The sequence below is a fragment of the Podarcis muralis genome, chromosome 10 (assembly GCF_964188315.1).
Source record: "Podarcis muralis chromosome 10, rPodMur119.hap1.1, whole genome shotgun sequence".
NCBI lineage: Eukaryota > Metazoa > Chordata > Lepidosauria > Squamata > Lacertidae > Podarcis > Podarcis muralis.
Window position 1 is genome coordinate 73626986 of NC_135664.1, and position 13445 is coordinate 73640430.

Here is a 13445-nt window from a genome sequence, read left to right on the forward strand (position 1 = left end):
GCTTCAGACCATTCCCTGACAAAACACATTGCCCTTTGTCGTTCCAGCCTCTTGCCTCCCTTGCTCCCTTCTGCTAGTGTGTGTACCTGTGTGCTGTATTTTTTAAAATGAAGGTAATGTCTCACAATAGTGAGAATAATTTTAGATATAAAGTACCTTTTGACAGGGACGCGGGTGGCGCTGTGGGTTAAACCATAGGTCCGTGGTTTGAATCCCTGCGACGGGGTGAGCTCCCATTACTCGGTCCTTGCTTCTGCTAACCCAACAGTTCGAAAGCATGTCAAAGTGCAAGTAGATAAATAGGTACCGCTCAGGCGGGAAGGTAAACGGTGTTTCCGTGTGCTGTTCTGGTTCACCAGAAGCGGCTTAGTCATGCTGGCCACATGACCCAGAAGCTGTACGCCAGCTCCCTCAGCCAGTAAAGCGAGATGAGCGCCGCAACCCCAGAGTTGGTCACGACTGGACCTAATGGTCAGGGGTCCCTTTACCTTTACCTTTACCTTACCTTTTGATAGAGAAGGGGAGAGGGTGACCTATTTGGGAGGAATCCTGCTTGATCTTTATGTATTAAATTTACTAGGCATTTTTTGAGTCTGTTTGCCATCACCTCTGCGAAAATTTTGTAATCGTTGTTTAATAGTGATATAGGTCTATAGTTTTTGATGTTTAATTTATCCGTGTCCGGTTTAGGGATCATCGAAATGTGGGCCTCTTTCCATGTCTCCTCTTAATATATTGTTCATGATGTCACATAGCACTGGCGTTAGTTGATTTTCTAGTACTTTATAATATTTAGCTGACAGTCCATCTGGTCCCGGGGCTTTCCCTGGTTTCATCTTCCTTATCGCATCCTGGATCTCTTCTGCTTTTATAGGTTTATTTAATTGAGTTCTTTCTTCCTCTGTTATGGTCTTCCCACCGTAGTCTTCTAAATATTCTTCTATCCGGGTTATCTCTTCATCTTCCTTTTTATACAATTTCTCATAGAATTTGAGGAAATTTTCCTTTATTTCTTTTGGATCTTCTATCAATTGTTCCTCTATTTTTATCTTATTTATTACATTTTGTTTTTGCCTTTTTCGCAGTTGCCAAGCTAATAGTTTACCTGTTTTGTTAGCTGATTCAAAATATTTTTGTTTCATTAACTTAATTTTCCATTCAATTTCTTGACTTGTTAGCATTGAATACTGTGTTTGTAACATTTTTGTTATTTGTATGTTTTGTTCGTCTTTTGGGTTTGTTATTAATTTTTTCTCACATTCTCTTAGCTGACTAAGGATTTCCTCTTTCTTTTGTTCTCTTACTTTCCTCTTATAACTATTTTGCTGAATAAGAAACCCTCTTAGGACCGCCTTGCTGACATCCCAGACTACATCTATACTTGTTTCTTTATTGAGATTTAGACTGAAATAGGTTACTCAAGGACAATGTAAGGCATATTATAAACATCATTGAATATCTGGAGTGTAAGAATGAGGTACCTGCGGCGCTGATTTTCATTGATGCAGAGAAGGCATTCAATAACGTCTCATGGCTGTTCTTACTAAAAAGTATGGAGAAAGCGGGGCTAGAGGGCAAATTTATGGAAGGAATAAAATCGATGTCAGGGGTTCAGGGAGAGAGGCACAGATGAGGGAGGAGACTGAGAGCAAGGGGGAAGAATCCAGGAACGAGGAGGAGGAGGATGACAATGACTTGAGGGTTTCCATGAGTCTTTCAAGTGAATCGGAGGATTCCCAAAAGGGGGCGCCTGTGGTCAGGCCAAGGGGAGTCACAGGGGGGACTCGTCAGGAGCAGGGGAGCAGCAGGGGAACCCCGAGTGGGAGTTGGAGATCGGGGCCGGCTTCCCCGCCGGAACGGAGTGAAGAGGGTGGAGTTCCCAGTGTGACAGACGAAGCAGAGCAGGAAGCAGAGAGGGGAAGGAGATCGGGGCAAGACGTCCTGCCGGAAGGGGCGGAAAGTAGTACAGAGAGTAGTGTAACTGTCAAGAGGAAGGTCAGAGGTAGCGAACGCGCGCCAAGTTCAAATGTGGAGGCGCGTGGAAATGCGGAGAGCCCGGAGGAGGAGCCTGGTCCCAAAGCACGGAGGAGGGGGGAGCAGGCGTCTGGGGACTCAGCGTCAGGGGAATCCAGGAGGGGAGGAACCCAGGGGGGCAGAAAGACCCTGCGGAAAAGGAAGGACAGGAAGAGGTGGACCAGCACAAGCCTCTTAAACTGGTGTAGAGGCGGGACTGATTCAGAGGGGACTTCAGCGGTCTAAGCGTAACAGACGTGGGGCTGCACGCCTCGGCTGTGGAGCAAACAATGTACTTCAATAAAGACTTTTGTAAATAAAGTGGACGTGGCGTTGGTCTCTTGTGAGCTGGGACCTGAGGTGGCCCTGACAATCGATTTATTTGAACCAATCTGCTAAACTGATTATAAAGAATAATCTAACAAACTCATTCAAAATTGAAAAAGGAACAAGACAGGGATGCCCTCTATCCCCGCTTTTATTCATTATGGTATTAGAGGTAATTACGAACAAAATAAGAGCAACACCAGAGATTTGAGGGATCAAAGTTGGAACGAAGGAATACAAAGTAAAAGCGTACGCAGATGATTTGATGCTATCCCTAGAAGAACCGCAGAAAAGTGTTAGTAAGGCCTTGGAGATATTAGAAGAATACGGCAAACTATCCGGTTTTAAATTAAACAAATTAAAGACAAAAATGTTGACCAAAAATTTGTGAAAAGATGAAAGAGAAAAACTGGAGATACAGAATGGAATCAAGGTGGCTAAAAAAAATAAAATATCTGGGAATTTGGCTAACCACAAAAAACATAAATTTAATTCAGGATAATTACTTCACAACATGGAAGGAGATCAAAAAAGATCTAGATACGTGGAACAGAGTAAAACTTTCGTGGGCGGGAAGGATGGCGGCAATAAAAATGAACATACTCCCAAGAATGATATTTTTGTTCCAAAACATCCCAGTGATTAGAGGTTCCTCAATGTTTAAAGATTGGCAAAAAACTCTTTCGAAATTTATATGGCAAGGGAAAAGACCAAGAATTAGATTCAAATTACTTACAGATCGGAAAGAAAGAGGGGGATTCTCGGTAACTAATCTGTAATTATACTTTGAGGCCTCCTGCCTCTGCTGGATTAGAGATTGGATTAATTTGGAAGACACCAATCTGTTAGATTTAGAGGGCTTCAACAACAGATTCAGGTGGCATGCCTATTTGTGGCTAAATAAAGAAAAGGTACACAAAGGTTTTTCAAACCACATTATCAGAGGGCCACTAGATGAAGTTTGGGAGAAAAATAAAAAACTCCTGGAATGGAAAACACCCTGGTGGTTATCTCCAATTGATATTTTAACAACCAAAAAAGCAAATATGGAAGGACAAAGATTGACATATGAAGACCTACTGATAAGATCAGAGAGTGGATGGAAATTGAGAACATATGAGGAGTTGAAAGACAAATTAACAGGCTGGCTGCAATTTCATCAAATAAACACAGTATGGAAGGAAGACAAAAAAGCAGGGATAAACGAGAAAAAATCTAAATTCCAGATAGAAATAATTGAAGGTAAATCCAAGTTATTATCTAAAATGTATAACATACTATTAGATTGGGACACTAAAGATGAAGAAATAAAGGAGGTCGTGACAAAATGGGCAATGGACGTGGGATACAATATAGAATATGATAAGTGGTTGAAATTATGAACTAGTGGAATGAAATTCACGGCATGTGTCTTACTCAGAGAAAATTTGAAAAAAATGATGTATAGGTGGTACATCACACCGGCAAAACTAGGGAAAATGTACCAAACAGGGAATAAGGCTTCCTGGAAGTGTAAAATCAAAGAAGGCAATTTCTACCATATGTGGTGGACCTGCGAAATAATGAAGAAGTTCTGGGAACTTATTTATAATGAGTTTAAAAAAAATATTTAAATATACCTTCCCTAAAAGACCAGAGGCCTTCTTACTAGGAATCATTGGGGATGAAATAAAAAAAGAAGATAAGATATTATTCCAATATGCCACAGCCGCCGCTAGAATATTAATTGCACAAAATTGGAAAAGTCCAAATACCCCAACGATCAGAGATTGGCAAACAAAATTATATGAATATGTTGATTTAGCAAAAATGACACAAAAAATCAGAAACCAAAAGAATACAAAGTTTATTAGTGACTGGAATAAATTTATGGTATACATTGAAAGAAATTATAGAGACCTAAAAACTATAGCAGGTTTGATATAAGTCTTACGACGAGTAATCCATTAACAATTAATAGCTGCAGAAAAAAAGGAAGAATTTTTATTAAGAAGCCCGAAATTGGGAGGGAAGGAGGTCAATGGGTGTGTAAAGGTTTAAATATCTAAAGATATAAAGATTCAAGGAAGAAGACAAAGAACTGTAATGGATGTTATTTTTGTGCTATGTATGGATACTTCTTTTGAATTTGTTGATTTGTTTTTCCCCCCTTATGGTTGTTTTTTTTAAGAGAAACTCAATAAAAAGAAAGTAAAAAGAGAGAGAGAGAGAGAAGGGGAGAGGGTGAATATGGATTGTTGGTGGGGAGTGAGGATTAGGGCTGGGCGATATATTGATATCTTGTCGAATACCGGTTTCTAGACCACATCGTGATAACATTTGAAGAACAACTGATAAGGCAATACACCATGAATCACAGTGTGTGTTTCTGCGGCACCTCCTTCCTGACGTCCTCCATGACAAGGGTGGGAAAAGGTGGGGTGGACAACCTTTTTTGAAATTTATAAAAGTATGGTCTTTCTTTTGTTCAGAGTTCCCACCTTCCTCCTGCGTGAGCGGCTTCAGACCCTGCTGCAGAAGGTCTATTAATAAAAGATCAGGGAGGATGTGGGTGGCGCTGTGGTCTAAACTACAGAGCCTCATGGTCTTGCTGATCAGAAGGTTGGCAGTTTGAATCCCCGCAACGGGGTGAGCTCCCCTTGCTCTGCTCCAGCTCCTGCCAACATAGCAGTCTGAAAGCACACCAGTGCAAGTAGATAAATAGGTGGTGGGAAGGTTTCTGTCATGCACCAGAAGTGGTTTAGTCCTGCTGGCCACATGACCAGGAACCTGTCTGTGGACAAATGCCGGCTCCCTCAGCCTGAAAGCGAGGGAGTCCTTTACCTTTCTTACCTTAATAAAAGATCAGGCATAGCAGCCGCTTTGATCCAGCGTTACTTTGGTTGGTCTCTGTTAGTTTCTCTGACTTTTGGGAGACCGACTGTTTCCTAGACAGGCTCCTCGTGGGTCCCGTAAGGAGAAGGAGCTATTTTACTATCTTTTCCACCATCATCCCTGACCACTGGTCTTGCCTGCTAGGGGTGATGGCAGCTGTAGTCCGAAAACAGCTGGAGACCCAAATTTGGGAAACCCTGTTCACCTTGAAGGAGAAAGGAGGGCTCACTTGCATCTGGAGGAATGCCAGGTAAGCCCTGCAGGATCAGGCCCAAGGGCCACAGCTTCCCCACAAGTGAAGAAGCTGTAGGTAAGGAGGGGATGGGGGAGGAATAACTGAGAAGGAGCTTCTGGAGCCTGGGCAGCCCCCTCCCCGCCTGCTCCCGGAAGGTTTCCCAAACCCCTCCCCTTTTCATTTCAAGGACTGGGGGACCTCAGCATCCCGGGGTTGCTTTGCTCGGGAGGGGGGAGCTATTTTGTTTGCTGAGGGCAGGAGTCACACTCCTGTCACATTGTGTTGTGTCTGGCTTTTAGGTAAGGGGGTGAGGCTCAGGTGGGAAAGAGTTGAGAAGGAAAATATCCCGGGGTGCGGATTTACATCGCGCTGCCCAGCTCGTCAGGGTGCCACTCCCCGGGGGTCCCTCCGGTCAGCAAAAGAAGGAGTCTCCAGCCAAGTTAAAGATGCAAACGGAGGTCAGTTGACCTGATTTTTATTTGTTGCAACAAGGTTCAAACACATATATAAACCACCTGTCCGAAGCAGCACAGGAAGACAGTCCTGAAATCATTTTGACTCCCCAGCTGACCAAATGTTTCTCTGCAAGGAAGGAGGAGGTGAAAAAACCTATCTGAGGATGTACGAATTCCAACGCGCTTTAGTTCTGGGCTGCTTCGCTCCTTGCATGAATTTTACCTGGTGTCGGGGCTGTGTGTGCAAAAGCCAAAGCCCCATTTCCCCCCGTAACACAAGGAGTCACAGAGTCCAAGCCGCTGCTCAATGTACACCAGTACCTAAAACACGGAGGGATCTAATCTCGTGGCGTGGGGTGGGGGAGGGAGGGATTTTGTAATGTAAACATTTTGGGGTGCGAGACCCCACTTTGCGAGTGGATTGCCGGGATCAGCCCCTCCCCCGCTCTCCTGATCCCCAGAAGGAAGAAGGGAGGGGGGGGAACCTTCCTCTCCCCACCCCCATTCCTCCCCTCCCCTCCCGGCCCATCCTTCTCTCACCCCGCCCCCACAACCCAAATCCCGCCCCCCCTACGTTGCACCTCCTCCTCGCCATCCGACTTCTGTTCCGGGAGTGGGGAGGGGGGAAAGAGACCCCTCCCAAACTGCCTGCTTCTCCCGCAAGTGGAGCTTTTGCGCCGGGTTGCCGCTCTGCGCCGTAGCTCTAGGGGCGCGCGCTTTCGGAAAGGGAAGGAGGGGCGGCAGGTAACCCCCCACCCACCCACCCACGTGGATGTTGCAGGAAAGGAACGGAGAATCGCGAGCGAGGACAAAGAGGTAAAGGGGTTTCTGGGGAAGGCGAGAGAAGGATCCATAAGACCCCCTCCAACTCACCAAAGCGCCTGTCGTGCATCTGGATCCCTGCACGCGTGCTGCGAAGAGGGTTTTCCTTGGGCCCTTAGGAAGCCCACCCAGGGGGTCCCAACGAAGCCCCCTCGCCCCATTTCCCCGCGCAGGCATCCCTTGGACTCTGTGGGTTCCGCGCGGAAAGAGGTGGGCCATGAAAGGGTTAACGGGCGTGAGGGACGCTTGGATAGAGACCCCCCTGTCCTCCCCTACTCGTTTTTGGGGGGGCTCCGTAGGGAGAGATGGGCGCAGGGCGTGGGGTAAGCCGCGCCAAGGGGGGCCTCTGGGTGTAGGGGAGACTCTGGGACAGAGGGAGGGAGTCGAGGAAGTGGGGAGGGGGAGCATCCATGGGGCAGAAAAGTGCAGCAATTGGGGGGGGGGAGCTAGGAAGACCAGTCTTTGGGGACACGTCTCCATCGTGGCGCCCGCGGGGATTCTCTGGAGGGGCCGCCTTGGCTTCTCTCTCCCACCCAGGAATTGGGCACCTCTTCAAGGCGACCAGAGAGGGATCCCTGGAAAGTGGGGGATCCAGGCCCCCCACCCCTTCCTTCCTGCAACCTCTATCCTACTCCCACCCCATCAGCCCCTGCCCTGTCCAGACTTTTGCAGGAATTTGTGTATAGGTTGGGGGGGGGGGTTGCACCTTCAGCAGATATCATGCACATGCAGCCCACTACCTAAATCAGCACCATCACTTTTGTGATTTGTCCCCACAAAGCACTTCATCACAGTTTCTTCCTATCTATGCAAAGGGCCTTTGCTGCACAATACCATATGTAAGAATTCACTGATAAATGTCTCTATGTACTGGCTCACAGGGAAAACTTCAGAAATTCATACAGACATGTGAACTCAGCAGCCCCTCTGCCTGAGTGATAATCCCTGGCATCCTGATACCTGAGTGCCAGACAGGTAGCCATTCCAGAAAGAACCAACCCAGATGAAGACAAAAGGGTGGGATTAACTTGGCTGGAAACAGGTCAGGAAGGACAATGGCTGGCCGGCTGGGGGTGGGGCAAAGGCCAAAGAAAGGAGGCCGACCCCTTTGTCCAAGCCTCTTTTGGTTTTCTTCCTTCAGGGATCAGGATCCTCAGGAGCGGCTGGATTAAGATAAGTTCTGGCCTGATTGGAAGGGAACATGGCCCCTCCGCCAGGCTAGGCTGCAATTTTGTGGCTATTCTTTCTGGGCGGGGGGCCAGCTAGGCCGTGGGGCGGCCTTCTTGGTTTTTAGTAGTGGCGGGGGGGAGGCATGGCTCCCTCGCCCCCGCCATCTGCCACCCTCCAGCTGTAGGCCGCATGGCAGCCGATTCCTTTCTTGTGGGGGGGCATAAATCAGGCCACGTGGCGGTCCTATTTTTTTGCACTCCCCCCCCCCCATTCTGCTCTGCCTACTGACACACTTCTGCTCCTAGCAGTGAAATGTAAATTTCTCTTTTGTTACACTCGATGGGTGTTTGGTGGAGGGCAAGGGGAACTATGGGGCAGGGTCCAGGATGCTCAGATTACTGCCACCAGACCTTCCCTTCCACGATGTAACCATGATGTAGTTTGGGGGGGGTGTAACATTGGGATTAGCAGTGAAATAAATAAATTAAGGTCTTATGTATATAATGAAGGTTCATAAATGTATCAGGCAAACACGTACATAGATATATAGGCCCCATGTCTGAACCTGCACAGGAGAGCAGCCATGGAGCCATTTTGACTCCCAGGCTGGCCAGGTGTTTTCTCTGCTAGGTCAAATGGAGCAGCCTCCCCATTGCCTCTTCCTTCACAAATCCTGTCTTAAGGGTATATCTGTGTATGAATAGGGTGAGCCTGTGATCTGGCTCAGGAACTAAGTACTTATCATTACAAAAGACTGGCCAGGCTCCCCAGGGTATCAATCAAGTAAGCATTAGCAGGTAACTTGCCAGAGAGTGGGTAAACAACCCCCTCAGATTTCTGCTTTAGCCCGCCCTTTCTGTGAAGTAGTTATGATGTTTCTGGGGGTGGTCTTGGACTCCAAGGTGGGCAATTTCAAATGTCTATATAAGGGCAGACACACCTTGGTTCAGGGTCCTCCTCCTGTGTGTGAAGGGGGCACCTTGTTGCAACACTTCAATAAAGATCAGGCTTACCAGCTGCTTTGCTTCTCAATATTCTCTGGTTGGCCTCTGTTTTTTCCTCTGACCGATGGAGAACCTACAAAGGACTCTATGAGGGCTCTTGTGTCCCCATAAGGGAATAATGGCAGATTTTCATTTATTGTAGCAGCTAATAAAGTTTGGGTTCTCTTTTGTTTGGGGCTTCCATCTTGTTCCACCTTGTGGCAGGTTGGGAGTCCTGTCACGACAGTCTTCAATAAAGACGAAGCCTACTGGCTGCTGTTTTGCTCTGGTATTTCTGGCTGGTGTCCTTGTTTTTTGTCCAGGGGAGCCCTCAGATTTCTCCTTTAATAAGACACAACTTCTTTCTTGTAAGCTCCACCCAATTCCCACCCCATAAGCCCCTGACCTGTCCTAATAATAATAATAATAATAATAATAATAATAATAATAATAATTTATATCCTGCCCTTCCCAATTAAAATGCATTCTAAAATCAATTCGTTCTAATATCAATTCAAAATCAAATTAATGGCAGATACAGCAGTTCTCCCAAGTCCAACCATTGGTCCTCCTGGAGAGGAGAGGGAGAGGGAAGAGGAAGAGGAAGAGGGGAGGGGAGGGGAGGGGAGGGGCCTTCTCAGAAGCGGCTCTTGGTTTCCACAATCCCACCCAGGAAGCAGCCAGAAACCTTTTCCTCTCTCTCAGGCTTCCATCTTTAAGTGTCTTTTCCACTGCCTGCTTCATTGAGGATGAGGATAATGTACACCTGTCATCAGAAACAGGGGTCCAGAGTCCATGAACGGCTCTCAGGCTTGATATAGAAGTTGCACCTCAAAAGCATTTCTGTTCCTCTTATTCTTTGTAGGCAGTGTCAAAGTGACTGACAAGCTGAGATTCTTCCCAGTCAAAGGACCCATTTTCATGATAGACAGTGCCTGTGGCTGGAGGCTCTGCATACAAGGTGTGCCTACACAGGTCAAAGAGTGCCAGTATTAGCACAGGTGAGGTGTGTGACCTCCCCTAATTTACAGACTTTATGTGAATGAGAAGTTGTGGGTGGGATTACCGTTTATGGCATCCCTGTGATTTCTCCAACCATAACATTTCATGAACTGATATTGCAGTATGAATTCCAAAATAACTACAAAAAAACAACAATATAATAAGAATGATGGTAGTATTTCTACGCTGCCTATCTGGCTGGGTTTCCCCCGCCACTCTGGGCAGCTTACATTACATATAAAAGCCAGTAAAACATCAGACATTAAAAACCTCCTGATACAATGGAGTGTTTAAGGAACATCCAGGGACTCTCACATGAAGAAACCATTTAGATATATGGACTGTGGGATGTCTTCCTTTCAGTGTCCACTCATTTCTTCACAGCAATGAACTCAGCAGGAAATCAGTCTTAAACACACGACGTGTATTTGAAGTTCTTGTGTTTATATGTAAAACTGAACAGCAATGAAATATTGAAGGCAATGTCAAACAATGTGAGTATAATCTAAGAGGTAAAGTACCTTTTGATAGAGAGGATGAATCTGGTTTGTTGGTGGTGAGTGAGGATTAGGGCTGGGCGATATATTGATATCTTGTCCAATACCGGTTTCTAGACCACATCGCAATAACCTTTGAAGAACAACTGATATGGGGCAATACACCGCAGATTACAGTGTGTTTCTGGGATGTGCCTGCAAGCAGCAGCAGAAAGCTTTGCTTCGTGAAGTCCCTGCAGGTGCTGAGTTGCTGACTTCTCTCCAAAACGTCAGGAAACAAAACACACACATCCATTGCCCTGTGTCCTTCAAGCCTCTTTCCTCCCTTGCTCCCTTCTGCCGGTTTGTGTGCTTGCGTTAGATATCCTGTGTGCTGTATTTTTTTACTGCTGAAACGGGATTTGCTCTCAGGAGCTAAGTTTTGTGCCTCACTGGGGACTCAGTGAGAACTGTACACTTTGAAAGCTCAGTAAACTATTACTGAAGAAGTCCTGCTGCCTCTGTGTGTGTTTTTGACGTCAGCGTGGGACTTGCACTACATGTGGCCCCTACCCCACCGATGCTAGGCTAAGGCCCTGGAGTTGCTGTATTCATGCATGCAAGATGGGTATTTATGTGTCAGACTGGTTTTTGCACCAAACTCTGTCGCTGTGGGTAAAACCTCAGCGCCTAGGACTTGCCGATCGCATGGTCGGCGGTTGAAATCCCCGCGGCGGGGTGAGTTCCCATCGTTCGATCCCAGCTCCTGCCCACCTAGCAGTTCGAAAGCACCCTTAAGTGCAAGTACATAAATAGGTACCGCTTTATAGCGGGAAGGTAAACGGCGTTTCCGTGTGCTGCTCTGGTGCCGGTTTGCAGGAGCAGCTTCGTCACGCTGGCCACGTGACCCGGAAGTGTCTGCGGACAGCGCTGGCTCCCGGCCTCTAGAGTGAGATGAGCGCACAACCCTAGAGTCAAGACTGGCCCGTATGGGCAGGGGTACCTTTACCTTTACTGTCACCCCCACCACGCATGACCTCTACACACATCTTCTTCAACAGAACTTTATCCCTGCCTCCTGCAAGTTAATGGGAGATTCCCCCCCAAGCCTAATTTCAAGAGGGGGAAGGTGGGGCTACAGGTACCAGGGAAGTCTCCTGGGGGGTCCATCTTCACTCATGAACCCCATGGGGCAACCCCAGAGCTCCTGCTTATTCTGTGGTTTGGAGAAGATAGAACTTTTTCATAGTCCCAGAAGTTATTAGTCAATCATGCTGCTAGGGAGTCTTCCTGCCAGAGGACTGAGGAGATTTCACCCCTACCATTGGTAAGAACCTGCTGATTTTCCAGAGAGGAGGGGGCGGATTTTGCTCCAGTACTTATTCCGCTCCAGCCTCACTTCAAATGGGAGACTGAGTGTTATCTCTGTGTAGATAAGGTCGCTGCAGAAAGCAGCTGTAACACTCAGTGCAGTCCAGCGTCTCCATTTGTATATAGTTTGTATAGTACAGTAGCTGCAGTGAATAAAATAAGATATTCTTCAGCGCTGTCGTCCGAGTGATTTATGCTCTGCTGTACTCTGCTGTGCACGACTGTCTTCTGGAAGTGAGTTTGGTGCTCACAGCTCTGAGTTGTGAGTCCACAGCACTTAGACCTGTTCCTGCAGAAGAAGGTCTCTGGAAGTGCTACCCCAGCTCGCCTGGCCCAGTCGGGGCTGAAGTGGTTGAGCCCAGTCGGTGGTACTGGCTCAAAGGCGAAGCTGACAAGGACCACAGTGCATATTACTATCCTACTAATTTTATTGTTGTTGCTGCTGTTGCTGTCATGGACTGGCTAGGTTGGGGGGGGGGAGGCACCAGTTGGGAAACCCACAAAGGAAGAAGGCTCAAATCCTGGGGACAGGTGGTGGGATGGCAATGAGCAGAAAGAGGTAGAAAATTGAGCAGAACAGGAGGGAAGGTGTTGCAAGCTGAGGAGGAAACAGGGTTTGGTGAGCAGGAGGAGTCTGGGGCAGAGAGCAGTTCAGGCTCAGAGGGAGGAGAGGAGGGGGCCAGGAGACCCAGAGGAGGCCAGCCCCTGAAGCATCCAGGGAGACTCCCCCTCCTGCTGTGACCACCTCCCCTCTCCCCTGGTCTCCTAGAGAACACAGAGAAATCCAGTTCATACCCCATGATCCTGCACATGATATTAACAGGTGTTTGTGGTTTTTTTGTCCCAACATGCATCCATTTACCGGTAATCTCATTGACAATGAACTGTATATACTGCCCATTCACCCTGTTTGGAGAGATCTCTTTGGAGCTCCTTGCAATCCCTCTTTGTTTGAGCAATTCTGAACAATTTACTGCCTTCAGCAGAATCGCCATTTGGCAATGATGGAGCTGAATGGAAGTGGGCGAGGAAGCCCCACACTCTCTCCGGCTGGAGGAATAGAGTCACTGAACCCTATATTCAAAGGTAATGACCACTTCTGGAATCCAGGAAGGAATTCCCCCACTCTTGTCAAACGCAGTTGGGCTCACTTGCCAGAGCCACCTGGAGACTGTGACGGCAATAGCCATCATCCCTGACCACTGGTCTTGCTAGCTCGGGGTGATGGGAGCTGTAGTCCAAAAGCAGCTGGAGACCCAAATTTGGGAAACCCTGTTCTCCCTGAAGGACAAAGGAGGGTTCACTTCCATCAGAACATCAGGTGAGTGTTGGAGCCAGCCTTACAAGTGGCACTTGTTTAATATAAAATAAAGACATAGAGAGCATGTAATCCATAATAAGAGAGAGAGCAGCTCATTCAGACCTCTTCCCCTCCTCGGTCACTTTTTATTATCCTTTGTTCTGTCCAGCCGCATGGCCGTTTGCCAATCTCATGTTACCTCATCCGGTCAAGCTTTTATTGCACTCATGCCATATAAGGCACATTCCAATACCTTGTAAAGCTCAGAGTGCTGGTCACGAGGTCCAGAGGTACCCTGCAGTATTTACAAGCCTCTGCCATGGCTTTATGACTCCCACATGCCCTCTTTCTTTATATTTTGATCAGAGCCATATATATGGTTATGTCGAGCGCGATAAGCGACTCTTGTGAGACTGG

At 47.3% G+C, this 13445-nt stretch overlaps 1 long non-coding RNA gene across 3 annotated transcripts in view; it reads left to right on the forward strand.

Annotated features, from left to right (window-relative positions):
* Positions 1 to 11900, forward strand: part of LOC144329042 (uncharacterized) — a 43808-nt gene extending 31908 nt beyond the window's left edge. Inside the window, exons 1-3 of one of the 3 annotated variants that reach the window (XR_013394483.1) lie at positions 6491 to 6720; positions 9745 to 9880; positions 10266 to 11900. This is a non-coding gene — a long non-coding RNA (uncharacterized LOC144329042). Of the gene's footprint in view, positions 1 to 6490; positions 6721 to 9744; positions 9881 to 10265 lie in introns of those variants that run through there. The other 2 variants (XR_013394482.1, XR_013394484.1) reach the window with 2 other exon arrangements.
* The last annotated feature ends 1545 nt before the right edge of the window (positions 11901 to 13445 follow it).